Source organism: Nicotiana tomentosiformis, chromosome 11, assembly GCF_000390325.3.
Source record: "Nicotiana tomentosiformis chromosome 11, ASM39032v3, whole genome shotgun sequence".
In the NCBI taxonomy this organism is placed as follows: domain Eukaryota; kingdom Viridiplantae; phylum Streptophyta; class Magnoliopsida; order Solanales; family Solanaceae; genus Nicotiana; species Nicotiana tomentosiformis.
Window position 1 is genome coordinate 54,303,598 of NC_090822.1, and position 15,098 is coordinate 54,318,695.

Below are 15,098 nucleotides of genomic sequence, written 5' to 3' on the forward strand. Positions count from 1 at the left end.
TAATGTAATAGTGATTTCTTTTATTACCTATAGATCTTGGCTTGTCTAGGTTCCTTGAAGGTTTGAGGAAAAATAAAACATTCAATCAATTTTGTTTGTATTATACTCATGTAAAGAAAAGATAACAGATTTAATTCTTCTAATGAGGAAGGAAAGGGAATTGGACTCAATAATTTGGGTCTGAAGAAGGTTAGGCCCAGCAAACAACATACAAGCAGCAACGGCTCCCATGACATCAAACTCAAAGGCTGGAACTTGGGCCTGAATTCTTGAAACCTCAGCAGGCCCAGTTCAGTTATATGTTCAAGAGAAAAAGGAAGAAATTAGTGACAAAAACCCAACAAAATGTTGAAAGGAAGATAAGATCAAACATAAGGTCCAAATGAGACTATAACAAATATTTGTTGTTAAAAATGTAAATAAGCTTGTGTATGATCGGGCAGAGTAAAGAAAGTTATAGTGAAGCCTTTTTCTTCATTAAACACTAACCCTAAAGAGATTAGTAACTGTCAATGATTAAGGGCTTAAGATGAGATTACATTTATATCCAAGACACTCTTTGAGCCCCTGACACTTCAAATTTCACAAGGGTCTCAATGACCCCGAGCAGTGCATGTGTCAAGGAGAGTATCTCAACTACAAACTAAATCTCACTCGTAAATACCCCTATCCACTCACACTTACTCTTCCCTATAGGTTTAAAAGCCAATGAGGCATTCAATGCAAATTTTAGTACAACTGTAACAATCATACACATGCTTAGGCATCTGTACTTCCAAGAGAAACTATGTTGAATGTTATTTTGAAGATGTAATAACAGACAATACTAAAGAAATCACAACTTAAACACCAGTGTGTAGTTCATTGTTAAGAACCACCTATATACAGAAGAACATCCAAAGAAAATGATAACACGTATAATTAAGGGAAACGATTAGTGGCAGATCATTTCGAAAGGTCAGACTATTGAGTCAAACAACTTATGAAATAGAATAGGTACATAGTTCAAATTTACAGAGGGTCCTCATGCTTAACAGTTCCAGGCTTAAGTTGATCAGGGGTTTAAACACATGGAAGTCTTGGATTCTAATAGGTGTATGAATTAACAATTTTATATAGGATCTTTAGAGAGCATCAACATGATTATGTAAATTAGCAAATTGATTTCAACTCTAATAGGCGATCACTTTCTCCATAAATCATTCATGATATCACATTCTCGCCGGGTTCAGTAAGAGTCAAGGCATAACATCCTACTCAAGAAAAACAAATATGATCAGAAGATTATCTCAAATCCATAAATGAATTATAGTTGACTTATACAATCTTCATTATGTGATAGGGCAATGAAGTACATAGGCATGAGTATGAAAGATAAGCAGAGAGTGTTTGATAACAGAATTAGCATAGCAGTCCAAGTGCAGACAATCAAGCTCATACAAATATATCCCTAAGGAGTGTAAAACTACAACATGATGGAGCATAGGGTCAAGCCAACAAATTCAGTATAAGAGTTTAGAACAATGGAGATTTCACATGAAGTAAGCAAGGTACTAATAGTAAGATTACTAGTCCAGTTATACAGGTGAATGCATCAACCCAAACATGATAAAGTTTAACTTGGTATGGTCAGTTTAGGGAGTGATACACATGTAGGCAAGAAGGTCAATCTTAGTATGATACAAACATAGTAGTAGGATCACTAGTTCCTTAAATTCTTAATCAAAACATCCAGAATCATAACTAACCCTATACGAATAGAGGTAATCAATTAACATAGAATAATATTCATTTTAACTGGGGAAACATACATTAAGAATTTGTTAGAGCCTATGAGTTCCAACAGTAGCTTCTCTCCTCAAATTCTTCATTTTGTTAAGCTGTCAAAACTCGTAAGGTTCAACTTACTCTTCTATGAATAAATAAAAGTATAGTGGCTTAGACATTAATCCTTCAGATAAGAATGCTCATAAGTATAGCTAGGCATATACATAAATGCAAGACCTAACAAAAGAAACGCAAGCTCATTGCGCAGTGATGTTTTTCAAGACTCACAAGATGACATGACATAGTTGAAAAGCAGATAGCCTGACAACTAAACTAGTGAGTTCAGACTACAATAATAAACTCACATTGGATCCTTAAGTGTACATAATAAATATCGTTCAAGGTATACAGGTTAAGCATGGCATGGATCAATAATAGTATAACATAATTAAACCCTACAACTAGTGCAATACAGAATTAGCAAACATAAGTTCCTAGCAAAACATCATATGGGTCTGAGATCACGGTTTAGTCAAGTTAGCATGGTGGCAAGGTTAAAAGAACATCAGAAGTCTTTTAAAGTAGTAACAAAAGTTCAACAAAAAATTTTACAATTTCATTATAGCAGGTGTTATCCAATTAAGTCACATGTTAACTAGAAACACATGATTACCATGAGGATAACCATTTATGTTAATAAGAACGACAGAGAATATAATAGGCAATCCAAAAATTACCAAACATGTATTATGACCCAAGAGAATACATCAAAATCACTAAATAAAGAAACATAATTTAAGTGAAAGGGAGGGTCAGTGTACACCGACCTTTTGCAGAGCAGCAAATCAAGCAAAGCCTTTTATTTAGCCGTTAGGAAACAAAAACTCAAGTCCAGACAGTGTATGAACTCAGAACCGGAGAAAGAAAAGAAAATCAGTGAGAAGTTTAGGGCTTTTTAATTCTATTTTATTTTCTATGCTGTATTAGGTGGTAGGTCGTGTTAGGTGAGAGAATTGAAGGCTCTATTTATAGTGTCCATTGAAGCCTTAGAGTTCAAAAAGAAATTCAAATCGATAGTGGAGAGCGACAAAAAGATTGATGATGCGAGCAAAGTCAGTGAAAATCCAAAGATTAGAAGGGAAAATCATAGGAGTTTTACTTGAGTGGAAGACAACCATTGCAGGCAAGAAAGACCATCGGACAAAGTCCGGAAATCTAGAGGTAATTGCATTTGACCTCTGATTTCGAATAAACATAATGAGATGCCCATGCATTCTCTGATTTTGTTGGAGCACCAGAAGATCTTGAAGACTTGAAGTTTTATCTTTAAGTGTAAGTCAGAAAACTTGAGATTTCAAATTCATATGATAAAATAGGGAGATATTAGCAAGATTCTCAGAGTGAGAGGGCACAAGGGATGATTTGGGGTCATTATTTACAACCTTTCATGATTTGGTGCAAGGTTTATGGGGTTGACGGGTCAGGGATTAGAGAGAATAGAGAGAGGAAAAGGAAAGGTGGCGGCTGGGTCAGCAAGGGAAATGAATTAGGGTTTGGTGTTGGAGTTAGTCATCTCTAGGGATTAAAATAAGAGATGGAACGGGAGCCATTGGATTATTTGATCAACGACTCTGATATTTTGAGAGTTAGGAGTTTTAAAATAATTTATGGGGAAAAATCGATGGCCGTTAGATTCTTGTGATCCAATGGCAGAGATAAAATGAGACGAGCTTTTAAAAATAAATGGAATAACACGATAATTCATGGTCTGTTGACGATATGAATCAACGAGCTAGATGGGCTGTGTTTGTTTTGTGAGTAAATTGGGACGGGTGACGTTGTGGAGCTTGATTGGCTTAGGGAGGGTGGCCTGGATTGCCAAGGTGTAGTAGACGGGGTTGTGTGGACTTGATCAGGTCCGTTTGGGCTAAAACAATTTAATAACAATTTAAAAAAAATAGCCATTTGTGTTTAATTAGGTATTTGGAACTGTATTTTTGGTTTTTTAACCCTTTTATAATTAATTTAAATAAACTTAAATTATTTTAATAAAATGTAATAGAAATTATAATCAACAAGTACACTACTAATTATTTAATTATTTACAAAAATATTTTACTTTCCAAATTATGATATTAATTTTGAATTATTGAAATAGTAGGCTAATTAACTAAATATTAAGGAATCACTTATTAAATTTATTATAAAACCTATGTAATGTATATAAAGATTATTTTCATAGTCTCAAAATAGTAAGTATGATATATCTTATAATTATGTAATACCAAATTATTAATTTCAACATTATTAATTACTAATTATTTTTTACAAAAACAGGTATTATTGATTAGAAAATACTTTCAACACATTTATTGTAACCATTAAGTATAAATAAATTAATTTTAAAAGGAATGGTCAAAATTGATCGTCAACAAGTATCTTGCCTAAGCTTGGTTTGAGGGTAATTTCCTCATTATCTATGATATTTGTTATATGTTGGAGTGACGTATATATGAGGTAACGAGCGCATATGTGCGCACCATTGTTATTCATGATCCGGGTAGATATTAGGCTATTATATGCCTTGTTTTGCTACCATGTTTCTTTGATATCATGTTTTCTCCATTTGCATGACTACGTGAGTTATTATTTAGGCTAGGTATCATGTATAGGATATTTGCTTATGTGTTTGAGACATGATAGGGCTATTTTTGCTACGTTGAGCTATTTGCCTAGCCATTGTCATACTGTTCAGTCATGATATTATATACGCAAGTTATATCTCTATCTCTGTGGAATTTTTATATATTATCTCACATGTTGTTGATGTCCTAGTGCATGGCATGAGTTTGAGCTGAATTGTAGTATATTGGTTTATTCCGTGTGGTATATTGAATTATGTTTCTATGAGATGTTGGCATATAGAGACTTGAGCAGATTGATGATAGATCTTGGGCCATAGAGCCGATATGATAGTGATTTTTATGGTGACGTGTACGCCAGGCTCCAGATTGGGCTAAGCGGTATGGATAGTGAGGTGACGCATGTGTCATGCCCCATATTAGGTTAGATGATATTGATCGTTGATTTTGATCCGATTAGCGCTTTGACAAGGACCCGTCCTTCCATAGTCAGGTATTAAACTATGGGCGCAGCACAGGGACACATATATATGCTTGGTGAGAGACTTGTGTAAGGCACCCGTATAGTACGGATAGTGTATGTGTGTATATGTGTGTGAGAGAGGGTCAATGGGATTTGAACCAGACACCATGAGTATGCTTATAGTATGATTCTAGGGCATTGTGCCATGCACGAGGAATCTACTGAGATTATTCACACTTGATATATAAATTGTGATTCTTTGTTGATTTGACATGTATAACTGGCATAAAGCAATATTATCCCTCAAGCTAATTGGTAATTGATGACTCTACTTGATGTTTAGAGAATGATATTACAGTTTTATCTTGTTAAATACCTGTCTAAGTAGACTCCGTGGAAGTTGATGCCTTGACCGTTAGATATCTATTTCTCTTTCTGTTGTGTTAAGTTGAGCGTGTTATAATTTGAGTTGTTTTCCTTCATATTCTATTACTATACTATTATTGCTATTGTTGTCTATGGAAAATTAGCAGTGGACCTTGCCAAACTCGTCACTGCTTTCAGTCTGAGGTTAAGTTTGCTACTTAATGACTACATGTGGTCGGTTGTACTCACACCACACTCTGTAATTCGTGTGCAGATCCAGGTTTGTTGATCATGGTAGTTGCCCGTGTGCTGGATCCAGATTAGCTGGGAGATTTTGACGTTGCGTTGTTGTGCATTCGCAGGCCTTGAAGTCCATTTTCTCTTAGTTTATGTTGTTGATGTTCTATCTCTCAGACAATATCATATTTCTAAATTAGACTTTATATTTTAATTATGTAACGCTAATATACTTAGTTGTATTGTATCTATTAACTTTAGGTAATTAACCTTATTCCATTGTTAAGACTATTTAATACTGCTATTTACATTTATTTATGCTTATTGATTGATGGCTTGCTTAGCAAGCAGTGTTAGGAGCCGTCACGGCTACGGTGGGTGTTTGGGTAGTGAAAGTGGGTTAAAGCTTCAACTTATAATGCAGACACGAAGAGGGTGGTGGCAAACTTTGTTATTAATAATATCGTCTGTCGATTCAGGATTCCAGAGTCAATCGTAACAGACAACGCGACCAATCTTAATAGTGATCTTATGAGAGAGACTTGTGAAAAATTCAAAATCGTCTAACGAAACTCCACAGCTTACAGACTACAGTTATATGGAGAAGTTTACGCAGCCAAAAAGAACATCAAAAGGATTTTGCGAAAGACAGTAAAAAGTTATAGAAATGGCATGAGAAGTTGTCGTACGCTTTATTTGAATATTGATATTTGACTTAAAGTATGTGTATATATATGCATGTCACCTTGTATTTTACTCGTATTTTGTGGAATTTGGATGTGTAATGTAATGATTTTTTCTAATTCGTGTCAATTTTATATATAAGAGTCAACCGGAGGAAATGTGGGACAAAAGTGCACGATTCTAAGCAAAAAGATAACAAAACGAACAAATGGGCCAGTGTAGCGTGCTGGGTAGCGTGGGGCGCTACCCGTGGCATAGTTTACAGATGCAAAAGATTTCACGCTACCCTGAGCGTTGGGTGACTGGAAGTCTCCTATTTCGCGGGATGAGGTAATTTTCGCCCTACATACCCTGTCACGACTCAAAATCCATTAAAGGCTGTGATGGCGCCGGACACCGCTGTCAGGCAAGCCAAAAATAAATACTTAATTTGGTTCTCATTTTAATATTTTTGAAATCATATTTTCTTCAATTAAATAGTAAAAGATGAAATTGACAGAGTAAATAATAATATTTTTAACAATTTCCATACAGGACTACCCATAATCACCCCAAAACCCGGTGTCACAAGTGCATGAGCATCAACTAGGAATGTCAAATAAAATACAGCATCTGTCCGGAATAGAAATTTGGACAGGAGAAACATAAATCCTCCGAAGGAGACTCTGCCGACTGCGGGTCGTAATATGGAATGCAGCTCACGTAAGTCTTCACAGGCATACACGCCTATTCTCTCACAAGGCCACTAGTCATATGTGTACCTGCACAAAAAAATGTGCAGCAAGTGTAGTATGAGTACGTAATTAACGTGTACCCAACAAGTATCTAGTCTAACCCCGGAGAAGTAGTGATGAGGGGTCGACATCGACACTCACTAGGGGTACAATAACATCAGGTACAGTAAAGAGGTAAGTAAGTATGAGGCAGAGTAAATAAATGAGGTAAACAAGTATAAATCATGTGGTACAAATCCCCCGCTTTACGAGGAACTCAAGCTCTCTATTAGAAATTCCCTCCTTATTCGGAGCATATGTATAGATATAGTGGATCTCATCAGATAGATTGTCATAACTCAAATCGGGAAAACTCACAGATACACTGGCTTATTGCCAAATATTACGCACGATTCCATGAGGAATATGATATAGGAAATGCAGAGGCGTACGGCCCGATTCAATATAAATATTTAAACTGTGCACTGCCGAGGTTCGAACGGCATGAATCATAGATACATCTTTCAAACTATCGAGGCGAATGGCCCGCTCCCATGAGAGTGTGGTACATAAATCCTACCGAGGCGAATGGCCCGATCCCATTAGAAGAAGAGGCTTTGACATGTCCTTGACCCCACTCACGAAAGAACGTGTGAGTTGCAATTTCTTTAACAAAAACCTTTCAATGAAATATATATATATATATATATATATATATCGGAAACATGCCATAAGAGGAGTAAAGTTATTCGGTGACAAATCGTAAAATCATGATGTCTCTATAATAGCAAGTCTAGTCTCAAGTAGAAGTGAAAAATAAAGAATTAAACGAGCAAGGATAATTCCTATAGTACAAGTATAGCAGGGTGTGAACCTAAGTCTACCCGGGTAATTTCCCCCTCACAGAGTTAGACAGGAGACTTACCTCACTCTGACATTCTAAAACCGGCTCCAACTCTGCCCTAACACCTCATCCCGGTGACCGTCGATCCAAAACTAGTCAAATAAGATGCAATCCAATCAAGATATACTCTAATACTCATAATTAATTAATTTATAACCATTTCCAACTCCGCTCGAAAAATCGATAAAGCAACCCTCGGGGCCACGTGCCCGGATTCTGAAAACTTTCGAAGACAAATACTATTCATAGCACTACAAACTCAAATATATAATTTATTCTCAATTTCATGCCCAAATTCGTGATCAAAATCCAAGAATACCAATTTCTAGGTTTTTCTTCAACATCCCAATTTTTTACAAATTTTCATGCTTGAATCCATGTATAAATCTTGTATTTAACTCACAATACGCGGGAATCACTTACCTTGACATAGATGACGAAAATCCCTCCTTGAAGCTCTCCAAAATCGCCCCAACCAAGTGAAAAATGAGAGAAGAAGAGCCAAATCCCGCTCTTTAAACGATTCTGCCCAGCGATTTTTTTCACACCTGCGGTGCCTTGGCCGCATCTGCGGTCCCGCACTTGCATCACAATCCTCGCAGGTGTGTATTTCCCTTACCTGGCCAAACTCCGCATCTGCGGACAAAAAGGACCGCTTCTGTGAGCCCATCCGCTCCTGCGACCACTACTCTCGCAGCTGCGGTCACGCAAGTGCACCAAAACTTCCGCACCTGCAGTGGCTGGGCGGCCCTCACTTTTTCACTTCTGCAGCTCGTAGCTCGCACCTGCGGCTGGCCAAGCGCAAGTACGATTATGACATCAACTGGGAGCTTTAGTTGTTGCTCCCAATTTCCAACTTGGTCCGAGCGTCGTCCGATTTCCACTTTGTTCCTTCGGGGCCCCGCCCGAACATACCAATAAGTTTGGAATCATAAAACGGACTCGCTCGAACCCTCGGAATGCCCGAAACAACAATAAAATTAAGAATCGCACCCCAATTCAAGCTTAATGAACTTCAGAACTTCAAACTTCTACATTCGATTCCAAAACCTTTCAAATCACATTTGACTGACCTCAAATTGCGCACACAAGTCACATTCAACATTATGGACCTACTCCAACATCCAGAATCCGAATCCGACCCCAATATCACAAAGTTCACTCCCGATCAAACTTCTCAGAAACCTTCGAATTTCTAACTTTCGCCAATTGACCCCGAAATGACCTACGGACCTCCAAATCCACTCCTGGGCGCGCTCCCAATACCAGAATCATCGTACAGAGCTATTCTCAGACTCGGAATGCCAAACGGACATCGATAACATTGAAATACACCTTAATCCAATTTTTATAAACTTCTTCCAAAATGCCAACTTCCACAATAGGTGCCGAAACGCTCCCGGGCCATCCAAAACCCGATCCGGACATACGCTGAAGTCCAAAATTATCATACGAACCTGTTGGAACCTTCAAATCCTGATTTCGAGGTCGTTTAATCAAACATCACACCATAGTAAATTCTTCCAACTTAAAGCTTTCGAAATGAGAATTTTCTTTCTAAATTAACTCCGGATTTCCCGAAATTCAAGTCTGATCACACGTACAAGTCATAATACCTGAAGTAAAGCTACACAAGGCCTCAAACTACTGAATAGTGTGCTAGGGCTCATGACTATTGTTATTCGAATATTGATTTTAATTTATTGATTTATCGTATTGGTTTATTTATTTAATCCTACGCTTAATTGTTTGGTTGTTTGATCACCAATTAAATACTATCTACGAATCAAGTGTTGAACTCGAAAGTGGGAATTCTAGATTGCACATTGATTGAGTAGACCATGTTCTTGAACTCGGGCATCAGGGAATGGATTCGCGGTTAGGATAGATATATGCTAATTGCCTTGCTTGGTTATTTTACGGGAATTATGAATGCGTTCTTGTTGATTTTAACTCTATACACATATAGGTGTTGGGTTAGCTTGAATAGCCAAGTAAGAGATCGACAGATTCTTATGAGCAATATTAACCCTATCAACCAATAAACAAGATAAATTAATTAGTTAATTTAATTGAAGAATATAATAGGATTGTTTAATAGCCCGTGACCCTAAATCATTTTTATCACATTGATAACATAAAAATATACTCTTCTTTGTTCAAAGTTCACTATTTATTACTTTCTTAGTTTAATTAGTTTAGCATCACCACTTTTGAGTTTAATCCTTGTTTAGATAATTAGGATAGTCTAATTTTGTTGATAGTTGATACAAGTCCTCATGGGTTCAACATCCGACTTTTAGTCACTTTATTACTTGACGACCTCATATACGTGCGTGTGCATTTGGCCGCAATAAGTTTTTGTATTAGAATTAGATATTTTTTGTATTAGATTTTTACTTTTTATTTATTCAAGTTATTTTTATTTTTTTGTAGTAATTTGTTACATGTCTTATCATGGCATGTTGTAATGAAAATTGGTCGAATAACGATTATTATTATTTTGATGATCCTTGTCCATATTGTGGATGACCTCACTGGTGGAAAAATTATCAAAATGTTCCCGAGAGTGAGTTGTGCGCACAATATCAATTCTTTGAGTAGAATATTTGTAATATGTGTGGTGGTCACGATAGTCATTGGGATGGTTCCTGATTCTTTTTATCCTACTCTGAGCCCTTATTATGATCTTTCTAACAGTATTTGTGAGTTTGATAGGAGCAATGAAGTGTAGGATATGGAATGTGATGCATATATTAGGGATATTTTGAGGCAAGTAGTAGAGCAACGGGCTGAACTCAAAAATGATATGAAAAGGATGAGGGCAGCAATCACATGAATGAAGGCCAATCTAAAAGAATTGAATGAATTGAATGAAGAGAACGAGTTCCAGCAAAAAACATTTTTTTGAAGAAGTGGAGATTTTGAGCCAAACATGGCTAGTGGAACAAGCTGAAAAATTAGAAATATATGAGGCTCAATGTGAGAAAATTACAGATATGATGAGATACTTAATAGAAGGAAGAGCCGAATTTGGAAAAAGAGATCGACAAATTTGGCACACCTATTCACGAATTGGAGGCTAAATTGAGTGTAAAGCTTGTTGCATCTAACGCCCAAATGAGTTATGTGAAGCTGAAAAAGAGCTTATATGCCAAATTGAGGAGCTAAAAGTGGAGAGTCAATCATTCGACCATATTTTTGTTGATGATGCCATGTTTATAAAGATACACTAGAGTCATGTGAGGAAGTAGATAATGTTGCACTTGAAGACTCTAGTGTGTGTGCATATAAGAATGTAAATAGCGACGCAATTCTAGAGCTTGGGCGTAATGGTCCTCATTCCATACATTTTTCAACATTGTGTTTGGATGATAACATGAAAATTGAGTCATCTTAGCCTTTGGAGAAGTCAAAGGGTGAGGGTGAGAGTGCCTATATTCTTGAATGTGTTGTGCCAAAAAACAAGAATTACATTCCTTATCTAGAGGCTGAAAAGTGCAAAGTGAAAAATTTATTATTTGGAATGGTTATCTTTGTAGCCCCACAACATGAGCATAGCCGCAGACTGGATGCGCTGTTAGGGATATAATTCATAAGTTCAGGGTGGAGGAAAAAGTCATTCACGCCGTGCTACGACGTTAAATTAGGTACTTGTTGGGAGGCAACCCAACTTTACTGCTTTCTTTTATTTTTGTTTATTTTTGGTTTATTTTAGTTTTTTATTTCATTCTAGTAGTATTTATTTTTTGTTTTGTAGGATTATGAGTATACAAAGAAAAGTCACTGGAAGTGTGCAAAAGTGAGCCAGATGGTTGGAACTAGCGTGAGGTACCCGCACAAAGGGCCATCCTTGGGAGAAGTCTGAGTACCCCGTGAGCTGCTATTACTTTGGCCTTTGGTCTTTCAGGGAATTTCTTGTCTATTAAGTATGGGGTGAAAGAATCTCTGTGGTGTTGTATTATAATATATTAGTATATTTTTAGTTTCTTATCTTTTTATTGTTAGATAGCTTCTTATTTTAATTGCATATGTAGTATAGTAGTAATAGTTTTAGTAAATTAATTTTAGAAAAAAATAAAAAAAATTGAAAATTGAAAAAATATTTAGAAAACATTGGACTTTTCCCGGCGATGGAACTTCTAGGCAGTTTTCTTGAGGGATTAAAGTCTAACCAAAAATACAAAAACATGTCCTTTTATTTTTTAGGTAGGAATAATCCCCTAAGGATACCTAGGCACCTTTGACTTGTTTGATAATAGCATATTTAGGCTTTGACATATGTAATATCTTTCCTATGTTTTGAAATTATTCATGATTCCGTATTTGATTGGATTGCATATTTTTTGATGCCTATGTCTCATTTTATTGACTTATATTCACTTTGTGTTTTATGCTTAATAACTTATGGCTCCGTGAATACTTGCATTAGCTGAGAGTCGGAATGGGACAGTACTTAGTGAGTCATGTGCCATGTGTGGTGAGATTTTTTGTGTACTCCATATATTGTACTTGTGTCTAGAACTTGCCCAGTATGTGAGTTGAAGCAAAATTTTAGGTGATGCTCAGTTTGAAAAATGATTTTAGGCCTTCTTTGATCTATTTGAGCTTATTTTACCATAAATAAAATTTACCTCTAGTTAACCCTTTTGAGCCTATAGACTTTTATTGGGCACCCACATTACAATCCTATACCCTTTTCGTTCTTAATAGATATTTTTAATTCTTTTACCTCTTAAATCACTTTAATTGTGAAATGAGCACTAAAAGAAGTAAGAAGGAACTATGTGTGGGGTGGCTTTTGAGTGAAACCAATGAAAGGAAGAAAGATGCATTTCTTTTGTAAAAGAATACGCCACTAGTGGAAATTGTAAAAGAAAACAAATAGTTGAAAAAAAAGAAAAGAGAAAAACAAAAAGAAAAAAAATGCAGATGAATAAATATCTCGTTTTTGCTAGTGGAGTGTAAGTGATGATAGTGTTTAAATAAAAAGGAAATATTTTTTTTGGGTGATATTGTTTGTGAAGTTGAAGTTGGATTGAGGAAAAATGCGTTTAAAGATGATTATGTGATGTGTTAAAGTTCTTAGGAGGGTGAATCACTATTCCTAAATATATCCTACCCGTCCCTTAGCCCACGTTATATCCATCAAAAGTCTTAATTGATTTAGATGGAGCGAGCTTACATAGATTTATATTAAGGGCAAGCCTATGGTACCTTGCATGCCTGTGGCTGCTTTGTGAGAGTGAGCGATTTTCTTTGATATATGTGAGTCCTTAAAATATATTTGAGTATTTGATTTGAGTGTGTGGATTCAACTTACTCTATTGCTCTTGTTGTGAGGGCACATGGTTTCACATGGGATAGGTTATGTTATTACTATGATATTGGGTGCTCAAGCCATGAGTACATTATGACATTGAGTCAGTTTTTGAGGCTAGGGTTGTTGTGAGCATGTTGTCTTTGTTTGAATATTTTTGAAGAATGGCACAAGCAAAGGGAAGTGTATGTGATTGCATTTGCTAGGGTTTAATTGTTGTTATCAACCACGGTCACTAGTGTAGAGTGCTCAAATATAGAGTAATTTGTTGGTTGACTCGAGGACGAGCAAAGTTTAAGTGTTGGGTGTTGATATTCGGCTTAAAGTGTGTATATTTATATGCATGTCGCATTGCATTTTACTCGTATTTTGTAGAATTTGGATGTATAATATAATAATTTATTCTAATTCGTGACATTTTAATGTGTAGGAGTCACCCAGAGGCAATGTGGGACGAAAGTGCATGATGTGAAGCAAAACGGGAACAAAACAAAAAAAATGGGCTACCTGCGGCACAGTTTACATATGCAAAAATTTTCCAGTGCCAGGCGCGTCCCACGCTACCATGGGCGCTAGGTGACGGGAAGTCTACTATTTCGCGCAGGACAAGGTTATTTCGGCCCTACAACCCCAACTCGTATAAAAGGGGTCTTAAACCTATTTTGGACGTTTTTAGAGTAATTTTTTACCAAGAAAGAGAATAGAGCTATCGCGAAGGACGGAATTCATAATTCTTCTACCAAAACTTTGTAATTTTTATGTTTCTTTGCATGATTTATTGTTTAACTACCATGTCTATGTGGAGCTAAACTTCACGTTCTAGGGTTGTGGTTCTTTCGTGACTAATGTTATTTGAATATTGATTTTGATTTCTTGATTTGTCGTATTAGTATATTTATTCAATCCTGCGCTTAATTATTTGACTGTTTGATCACCAATTAAATACTATATACGAATCCAATGTTCACCTCGAAAGTGGAAATTCTAGATAGCAAATAGGATTGAGTAGAGCATGTTCTTGAACCCAGGCATCGGGAAATAGATTCGTGGTTAGAATAGACATATGCTAATTACCTTTCTTGGTTATTATACGGGAATTACGAATACGTTCTTGTTAATTTTAACTCTATAGACATATAGTGTTGGGTTAGCTTGAATAGGCGAGTAAGAGATCGACATATTTTTATGAGTAATATTGACCCTATCAACCAATAAACCAGATAAATTAATTAGTTAATTTAATTGAAGAATACAATAGGATTGTTAGATAGCACATGACCCTAGATCATTTTCATCACATTGATAACATAAAAATATACTCTTCTTTTGTTCAAAGTTCACAATTTATTTACTTCTAAGTTTAATTAGTTTAGCATCACCACTTTTGAGTTTAATCCTTATTTAGATAATTTGGATAGTCTAATTTAATTAATAGTTTATAACAAGTCCTTGTGGGTTCGACATCCAACTTTTAGTCACTTTATTACTTGACGACCGCGTATACTTGCATGTGAATTCAGCCGCAACAACTATTGCACCACGGTAAGGACATCCAGTGGGGCAACACCGTATATGATGGTTTATTCTAGAGAATTTATGATACAAATAGAAGCCAAAATACCTTCCTTAAGGATTATTCAAAAGGTCGATCTGGATGACGCAAAATGGATACGTAGCGGATAGGAACAATTGATATTTATTGAAGAGAAAAGGATGAACGAAATTTGTCACACTCAACTGTGTTAGAACAAAATTATCAAGGCATTCAACAAGAAAGTGAGGCCTAGGCAATTCATCCTGGAGCAGTTGTTGTTGAATAGATTATTGTCTAATCAGGACGAAGCTAAAGGAAAATTCACACCGCACTGGCAAGGTCCATATGTGGTCCACTAGGTACTTTCAGGAGGAGCATTGATTCTAATAGAAATGCATGGAAAAGTAAGTATAAAGCCCATCAATTCAGACACGATCAAGAAGTACTGCATCTGAAGACAATCAAGCT

At 36.1% G+C, this 15,098-nt stretch overlaps 1 long non-coding RNA gene across 1 annotated transcript; it reads right to left on the bottom strand.

Annotated features, from left to right (window-relative positions):
- On the bottom strand, nt 1-3,331 carry LOC104096253 (uncharacterized). The gene is made up of 2 exons (XR_686284.4): nt 2,595-3,331; nt 1-1,253 (listed from the first exon to the last, which is right to left on the bottom strand). It is a non-coding gene; the product is annotated as an uncharacterized lncRNA (long non-coding RNA).
- Nucleotides 3,332-15,098: the final 11,767 nt, after the last annotated feature.